Genomic DNA, 9195 nt, shown 5'->3' with positions numbered 1-9195 from the left:
TCCAGTGCCTAGATCAGATTCAGATCACTAGACAGTGTGAGATTTTTCTCACTATCTCCTTGTCAGGTTTTCTCTGTATCGGATAGCCAGTTTGGGAATCCAACAATTTGTACTCAGAAACTATTGCATAATAATAAAACCCTCCGCTATTGCACTGGTTTTCCCAAGTTGGGTTTTTCCTAGGACATTGTCCAAAAACAACTATGTTGATGTGTGTGTTTATTTCTCTCTAGTGCAGTATTTAGTTTCCGCAGTATTTTGTTTTTTGTAGGCTGCAGTGTATGTATTTCAATATTTGCCATAGAAAACTGCAAGTAACTTGTTCAAGTAATTTAACAAGTAGTTGAAATATTATCAATTTGTTGCAGTAGGAATCGGGTAACCGATTTTTCACACTCATAATAGGGTACAATGAACTCTAGAGTGTTGTTGAAGGGGATCAAGCCCATCTCTCAAGGAGTCTCTATTGTTGTGACAACACCATCTAACAAAAACCTCTCGGTAGCAAGTGAGATCAATAATCATTAGGGAAAAAAACCATTAAAGCATCGCAATGAACCATATCTAACGCTAGGGGCTCAAGAATACTTCACACAAAACTCACCTTCAAATGTCTAACTATAGTAGGACTTTCAAATAAATTACCTCACTTATATTAGGGATGATTAGGTCAACAACCCTATTAGGTGTTTCTAGCCACCAAAGGGGAGTGATATGTCCCAGGTTAGCCCATTAATCCATGGTATATGTGATAATGATGGTTATAGAGTGGGAAAGACTTCTAGGTAGGTGCCACAACCATGTGACCAGCTAATGGGGTGCAACATCCTAAGATTATAGATGTAAGGAGGCAGCAACCATTGAGGCATGAGTTACCCCTTTCCTCAACTTGCTTTTTCCACCCCTTTGGTGTGCCTTTTGATGATTTTGTCTTTATTTGGTGCATAGCTTAGGAGCCCAACCTTGCTTTTATATCACAACACCCCTTTAAAACATAACAGTTTCTCGCTCATCAAGGTTGGGACTTTCAAGAATTCCTTCCTTAAGATGAAACATCATATGCTTGAGGAACTGGGTGATGGATAATGAGGGGGGTAAAGTTCATGCTAGGCATTTCCCCACGTGCTAAATAATGTCTCCACCATATTTTGCATTTTACATTTTCTTACAATGTGGTTGTATATGCTTTTAACTTTCTTGTAGTTGCATCAACCTCTCCAGCCAAGTTTTGGGCCTTGACTCAAGGTTGTGGATGAAGGGTGCCAATCCCAATGACCAATAACTACTAGCCCAAACTCCATACAAGGTTGCTTGAAATTGGGAGTGGAAGTGTGAAGCAAGAGCGGGGAGTGACAATTTCAGAAGCTTTCAGGTCTGGAGCGATTTTGGGAGCATTTTTTATATAATATATATTTTGATGCATATATGTCAACAAAAGCATGTAGAATGATGAATTAGTTATAAAAAGCATAAAAACATGGATTAAACCATATAACATCAATCATCTAGTAGTTATAATCTTCATCAACCACAAGTCCACAAGTTACAACATCTCGATTCTCATCATGTTGGGTGTGGAGCCTGATTATCTTCCTAATTCAGAGGTCCTGTTTCAGCCGCGTTTGGATCCCTAGAAGGCAATGCTTGGGTTGTATGAGGGAATTGTATTGTGGTTGGGGTATTGTTTTGTATCTATTCCTATCTTTTGCTAGCACTTGATCAACACTGTTGACTCATACAGTCTTATTTTCATCACATGGCATAATCTTGTAAAGATGCTTTCTTACACAAGTATATGAACTAGTGTACATTTTTTTACAATGGGAGCATGTAAAATTTTTTGTTCCAACACTTTTCCTTCTCACTAGCTTTGTCGCATACTTTTACGAGGGTGTTAAACAGTGGAGTGAAAAAAAAATGCAAAGAAAAGAAAGAAATCTACTAGGGAGTGAATTTTTTTTGCGGGAGCGTGCTATCGAAAATCACTCCCAAATGGGAGTGATTTGGCAGCATGCTCCCTGGGTCACTCCCTAAGCACTTCAATTCAAAGCGCGCTTCGGGAGCAAGTGCAGGGGAGGCGAGGGGGCAACCCCACACAACCCTGGAATGGAGATAGAAAACATGGAGAGATGAGGAGTAGTAAGTATGGTTTACCTTGGACATATTACATCAATCAATGCTTCCCTAGTAGTACCCTTCCTAAACCCTTGGGCCCTATACGAGGTCCCATTGGACTAAAATCAAATATTAACCTATCAGATGAAGTGTGGGAACAAGAATACAATCAAGATGGATTAATCATCTAATTGCTCCATGATCCATATTCGTATGCCCATAACATTAAATGAAAACACATGATTGCAAGAATGGTTAACGCACCTGCCAATAGATGACCCACCTTCTTTCAAGAAGAAATTCCATGTAGAAATTGCAAGAAATTTGCTACTACTAATGAAATTGAACTGAAATCAAGAGACAAAAATTTCTTCTACTATTCTGTAGAAAGGAAAACACACGATAGAAACACATGCAACCATCAAAACACAAGGAACACAATGATTTTACAGGGAAACCCAACTGGGAAAAACCCCTCTACTGCTTTGCATTAATTCATATGAGAATATGGATCAATTACAATGTCTTGCTTCAATCTTGAAGCACACCCTGCACTGCAATTCTGATCTCCTGCTCACTGACCTGCTCTAACCAACACTTAGCCAATTCAAGCCTCATCCTTCATCCTATTTCCTTGCGCAATCCTTGAGGAAATTAGCCCCTATAAAATAGGAGAATTCCCAAACGAACTAACTATATAATACCACAGTGATGCCAAACGTTATTGATTGTATAGTAATGCCAAGTGTCACTATGCAAGTGTCAAATAATAAGAGAGTGCCAAACCATAAGAGTGATATCCATAGCCATACGAAGAACAAAGAGCAAGGACCATAGACATACTAAGAACAAAGAGCGAGGTCCATATCCAAACAAAGCAAGAGATGAATTCCTAAGGACCAGAACTGTGATGTGCGATCGTTTGTTTTGAGATGCCAATATATAGTGCATCCAAACTCAACAAACTGAGCCATCCGAAGTCAACAAACTGAGCCATATGAAGTTACCATAATGTGCCATCGAAAGGCAAAAGTGCCATGCCATCCAAGAGAGAGAAAAGCTATGCTTGTGAGAGAAAGAAAAGAGCCAAGCCATGCGAGAAACAAAACCTGAGCCACCTAAGACCCATCCGAGATTTTTCAGATCAAAGTTCGGATGTCCTTTTGAGGATCACCCCTAATGGGTATTTATAGTTATTGGTGTAGATGAAGGGACAAGACCCTTGTAGGAGGCGGACATGAGGCCGACTTTCAAAGTGATTTTTAAATTTCAAATTTAAAAATGATTTCCCTCCAATAATTTAAGCTGACTTGAAGGTCACAAATAATTTATTTTAAGAATATTTTGAAGTCAAGCGAGGGCTAGGGAATTTCTCCCTAGCTGCCAAAATTAACAACTCCTGTACCTTATGTGGACCTGTCAGTCCAAATCCCATCATTATCCTTTGTTTGGTCATCAATGTCAGCTGACTTCCACCACCAAAGGTTAACATATACAGTTGTAGCACCTCTTTCCTCAAAGTGCATTGGAGAAATGGGACTGCAACAGCACAAGGACACCAGATATTATAGATTTTGGGTATGGACAGCTGCACTTTGAATATCATTCATTATCATCATTTGTTTCAACAGCTTGATCAGATAGCAACACCTGGGCTTGAAATTTCTTTGCTGCGATTAGACTCTGCCCAAAATTTGCAAAAAAGTGTCCAGACTCCATACTGATCATTTTAGCAGAAGTGTCCTCAAACACATGATTTTATTAATCAGAAAATAAAATTTACACAAGGGGTGAGAGACATAGCATATATATAACCTCTCTAGCCTTATCTCAACATGCCATGTGTCCTTGATCAACAACTCAAGGATAATCACTATGACAACACTGTGACAGGCCAATCTATCATCTAGGAAATACAACACTTCTAGAATTCACTTTATTGTTCTAGAACTAATACGTCCTAGAATAACTTTATTAATCTAGAAAAAACTAATTAATTAAATAAACTTTAGGATTATGAGGTCAACACATACTCGGATATAATTTCTGTGTTCACAACTGTTTGGGGCATTGATTCTATCATAGGCCACCATTCAACTTTTGTCTGATCTTCCTGAGCACTAACAGCAACATAAGCGACAATTCATCTCCACACTTTTGACACCCCTAGCATTACCCTCTTCATAGATGGGTAACAGGGATCTTCAAGGTTTTATCAGTTGTGATGATCTTCTCCTAAATCTGGGCATATCTCTTTTTCAAGATGACTTTTATTAATATGCATAACTACCTTCTTTAGGTGGTGTCACCTGAGAAGAATGAGCCAAGGAAGATACCTTAAGAGATGTGCAAAACAATTCTATAAAATGTGCTTTGGATATTCTTCATAGATTATGCACTTCCCCTCAGACTGATTCCAATGAAATCGTCTCCTTAAGATAGTCCCTATCTCAATAAAAGTTTGCCTTGAACCTTGACAAACCTCCATAAATACTGGATGTTTTTTTTCTTTTTCTTTTGAACACTTATTAATCTCCTAGAGTGCTGCTCTAACAGATTTTGTCAGTACGCCCCCTTTGATGGGAGATCAAGTTAAGTTCCAACAATCCTCTAGATGACATATGATATGCATATTCAGCTAGGTCCCTTTTTATTTATCAAACTCCTGATTTATCAGCAAATTGATGGCGATTTAAAGAAATATTACAAATTATATTTATCATCCCAGCAAATCTGTTTGAGGGTCCACAATATAACTTAATAGCAATATGGGGAAAAATATTAGATATTATTGGGAAACGTTAAAAAATACAAAACTAATTATTTTTTCAATTTTTTATTAATCCGAAGCAACAACAACATCAAACAAACACATTGCTACACAAATATGCAAACAACACTAATATATAAGATGTATAAGATGTCAAGTGGTACATCACACATGGATAGTGAAATATGATATCTGTCCCAAGCTAAGTCACCTGACACGGGATTCGGGACACGTAGGATTCGGAATTCGTGGTGTCGGATTCGGGACACGCTGACCCCCCGAATAGGACACGTTAGGACACGTTATATATTATTTTATTAAATATATATATATATATATATATAATATATATTTAAATATATATATATATATATATTAAAAATTAGATATTATCATATTTCTTACACAAATTTTAATTAATGATACAAATTTATTGATTTCAAACATCGATCTTCATATATAGCTATTAGCATGCATAATACATACAAAATTCAAATAAATGTCAGTGGTACTGGTCACATATATGATAAATCTATTAAAAATTTAAATCATGATTCATAATTCATAACTGAAAGACAACTTACAACTACAAGATAGTAAGATAAACACACTGACAACTGTAGTTTTCTCATTAAGTCATCAAATCAAAATGTGTTACATAGGTAGTGTTGGTGCAATGCCAATGGCAAATAGAAATAGAAAATATAAAACAACTACAGGTATACAAGCCTCAAGGCATCAATCAGCATCAGAATCAGCATCACTGTCCCCATCATCATGGTCCCCACTGCTCTCCTCTACATCCTCCTCCTCCCTGTATCCATAGTCGCCTTTGCATCTGCTGGTATGGAGGCTGACCCCTCTAAGTCATCAAATCTAACAGGCTCTAGCACTGGATCATTGAGATCCATGTTGGCCAATGCCAACTCAACAATGGTGTCCAGACCCATATCATCAGGAACAGTGTTACTTGGGAGCGGGAGCGAAAATGGGAGCGGGAGCGACATATTTAGAAGCTCTTGGTTTGGTGCTCTTGATTAAATACGAGTTCCATACCCTAATACATGAAAAAATTCAATGGAAACATTGCAATCCCCCAATCCTAAAATCCTGAAAAACTGATAAGTCTGCTGGATTTTGAATGAAATCTAAAATTCTACTTTCTCCATATGAAATCCAATGAGGCCGGAACCACTCTCAAACATCCTGAGTCATTTCATGGTAATGTTAAAAATTTAAGTAAAAGGATGAAAATGAAGATTAAGGAGAATGTCACTTTTACTTTAAGAATTTAACATTACCATGAATAGCATATCAATACTAGGGCCTAGACTTGATTATGAAGCTGCCAAAATGCTCTACTCCTTGCTGCAACAGCACAAATCACTTACCAAATGAAAATATTAATGAGCAAACACGCCCTTTTCATACCCGCGTTGAGCTTAGCAAGTCCTGGAAACCGGACACGTGTCCTAAAATCGCGACACGCCCCTGAAAATCGCGACGTGTCCGAAACGGACACGACGTGTCCGAAACGGACACGACGTGTCCTGTGATTTGGAAACGAATCCAGACCGAATCGTGTCGGATTCGCCGGATTCAGGATTCGCAGGGGGTTTAGGACGAATCCGGTTTCCTAGGTCCCAAGTCATATGTCCTGACAGGATGATACAAAATCACATAAAAAACAAAAACAAATGTATTTCATGAGATCCATCATGGCAAACTCTCTCAAAGCATAAATAGAAGAAGATGAGAGAAGCTCAAACACACATTTTTGTACACGAAGAAGGCTCAAGAGATCAAGAGAGATCAGTTGGAAATATTCAGAGCATGAGGAAGGAGCCGATGTCGAGAAGCGAGACAAAGCAGGCAGATTCTCAGTTGTCCAGCAGGCAATTTCATCTCAGAAAGTGCAGATCTGTTTTTGCGTATATTGTACAGCCATTAGTTTGACAGCTTGTGGCGTTTCATTATAAGTTTGGAATATTTAAATGAAAAGCTGATTTGGAAGTGTAATTATTGTTGTATTTTGTTTATGCTTCCATTGTTCATTTTTAGCTACACTTGTGAATGTATGATTTTCAGAAATAATTATTTCTGTGATTAATAGTTCAGATTTTATTTATTTAATTAAGAGAAACATAGAACATCAGCCATCTAGGGCTTAAAATTTACAAAGGAAAGGTATCAGAACAATTAATTTACAAATATGGCATCAAAGAGACAAATTGGGCTGAAGTTTGGTGGTTTCAAGTAGTACCCTAAACCCTCAATAGATCAAAGAGGGTGTTGGGTATGTTAAATAAGGACTGCAATTCACATACTTGTCAAGCAATTTATTCTTGATTAGAGCAACCAGAGAAGTGAGACAAGAAAGACACTTGTAAGGTTGTACTGCACTCACAGAATTAAACACCTTTTTGTGAGGCTTAATCCTAATACTGGAGGATGTGTCCCATACATTCCCAACAATGTATGGTGGAAGCCCAGCAGTGTGTATCAAGAAAGCCAAGATCTTCTGCATCTTATCCATGAAACTATTGAGTAGTACAGAGCGCTTTCTAATAGGCTTTTTTAACTCATCTTGTGGGAGGCCAAAACTAGCCAAATGCTTCAATTTCAGATCTAAAATTCCAGGAATGCGATAGTTAACAACCATTAGAGAATATGTAAACGTTATCGAGGCCTCCAATATACCATATTTCTCACACAATCAATTTTGAACTTCAATAAGTTTGCACTTTGGCTCAGAATACCGAGGCATCTTTATAATAAGAACAAAAATAACTCACCTTCGACTCCACCAAGTGCCGCAGAAGATCCACGTTGGGTTTCACCCTCCTCTCAATGTCATATATCAGAACCAAGATGCCTGATTAGAGCCATGGTGAGATTAGCCTTTGATGCAAACAGGCTTTGAAGATTGTGGAGCTTGGAATCAGAATTTTCTCTAGACTGTTGGTAAGCAATCTAGATATTGTGCATAATGCATCCCCATAAAGCCCAGTTTGGTTCTCATGATCTCATTCTCGGGGTTCAACTACCGATCGACTTTAATAGATAGAATAGTTGGGTTTCTGATAATGATCTTCCGTGCCTGATCTTAGGTGAATCCCGAGTCTCTGAAGAGTGAACCATTTGTTGTGTTGTTTGGGTGGATCAGCTGAAGAGGGTTACCCGTCTTCTGATTGTTTTCAATAAATCGGACTGAGAAAAGCCAGATTCGTTGACTAAGCCAGATTCCGAACAGGGATTGTGGTGGGCGTATACCTGTTCTGCTTGTGGGGGTTTGTTGGTGGGTGTATCGGTGGGGAAGAATAATAGCTTTAACAAAGTGAAATATCGAAATGGTTGTGATAGTTCCGCAGAAATGGAAGATGTTATGAGAAGAATGTTTTTTGAGGAAGTATATTGATGAACAAACCATTGTCAAGGGAGATCCATCCAAGCAGTTCAGTGCTTCAGATACTCAGATTCACAGAGGATCAAGCAAGATCATTGTAATAGAATCCAGGTACTCTGCATCTTAAAAGTCGATCGTCGATCGGCAGTTGAAACCCAAGATTGAGATGATGAAAATCCGAGTGGATCTTACAGTTCGAGCAGTGGTTAAAACCCAAGATTGAGATGATGAGAATCCAACTCGACCTTATCGGAAAGGACGTGGGGCTAGCCGTCCAATTACAAAACCTTCAAAACCGTGATAATTAAGGGACTAATCCTCAAAAAGCAATCAATGAATCAAGGGATTTTAATGACGTTGACAAGACCAAGTGGTTTAAGGGACTTCGGAGTCCAGTGCATCATAATTTCGCACTTTTTTCTAAGCCTACTCTCTTGTCATGAATTTTGATAAAGAAGTTGATAGTTTTGACAAGCTTCATTTCCTTGAATAACTTGTTTAAACAATCCACGTTCAAATTTTTACACTGATTATGAATATTCTCATAAGTGGGATAATCCATGATGTAGTGCCATTCTGTTTCAACCTCTCTTTTCCTACAAAAGATGCAGATTCTTTCTTCCCACTCTTCTTTTGGAATTGTCCATCTACCTTTTTCACATCTGAGATGATGAGACCCGGTCCTCAACTGTTTAATAAATAATCTAGTTGTTCTTGTGATTTTGGCACCCAAATATATCTTTTCATCATGAGACCATGTTGAGTTGAACTTGACATATAGAGATTTTTTTCGACCATTCTGTTTTTCCCACATGGTAGTCCTAAATTTTTCAAGCACCCATTTTTTAACTTCCTCTTTAGAGTTAGGACAATCCTGCCACTTAATGCCCCACTTACCCAACCA

The 9195-nt window shown here is 38.2% G+C and overlaps 1 long non-coding RNA gene across 1 annotated transcript; it reads right to left on the bottom strand.

Annotated features, from left to right (window-relative positions):
• Positions 1-6982: 6982 nt before the first annotated feature.
• Positions 6983-8646, bottom strand: LOC149229997 (uncharacterized). Its single transcript, XR_016247979.1, has 2 exons — positions 7681-8646; positions 6983-7513 (listed from the first exon to the last, which is right to left on the bottom strand). It is a non-coding gene; the product is annotated as an uncharacterized LOC149229997 (long non-coding RNA).
• Positions 8647-9195: the final 549 nt, after the last annotated feature.

Source organism: Pinus tabuliformis, chromosome J (genome assembly GCF_031772625.1).
Source record: "Pinus tabuliformis cultivar Carrire ecotype Pingquan chromosome J, CPIR1, whole genome shotgun sequence".
In the NCBI taxonomy this organism is placed as follows: domain Eukaryota; kingdom Viridiplantae; phylum Streptophyta; class Pinopsida; order Pinales; family Pinaceae; genus Pinus; species Pinus tabuliformis.
Note: the sequence above shows the minus strand (reverse complement) of the source record. Positions and strands in the feature narration are given on the sequence as shown.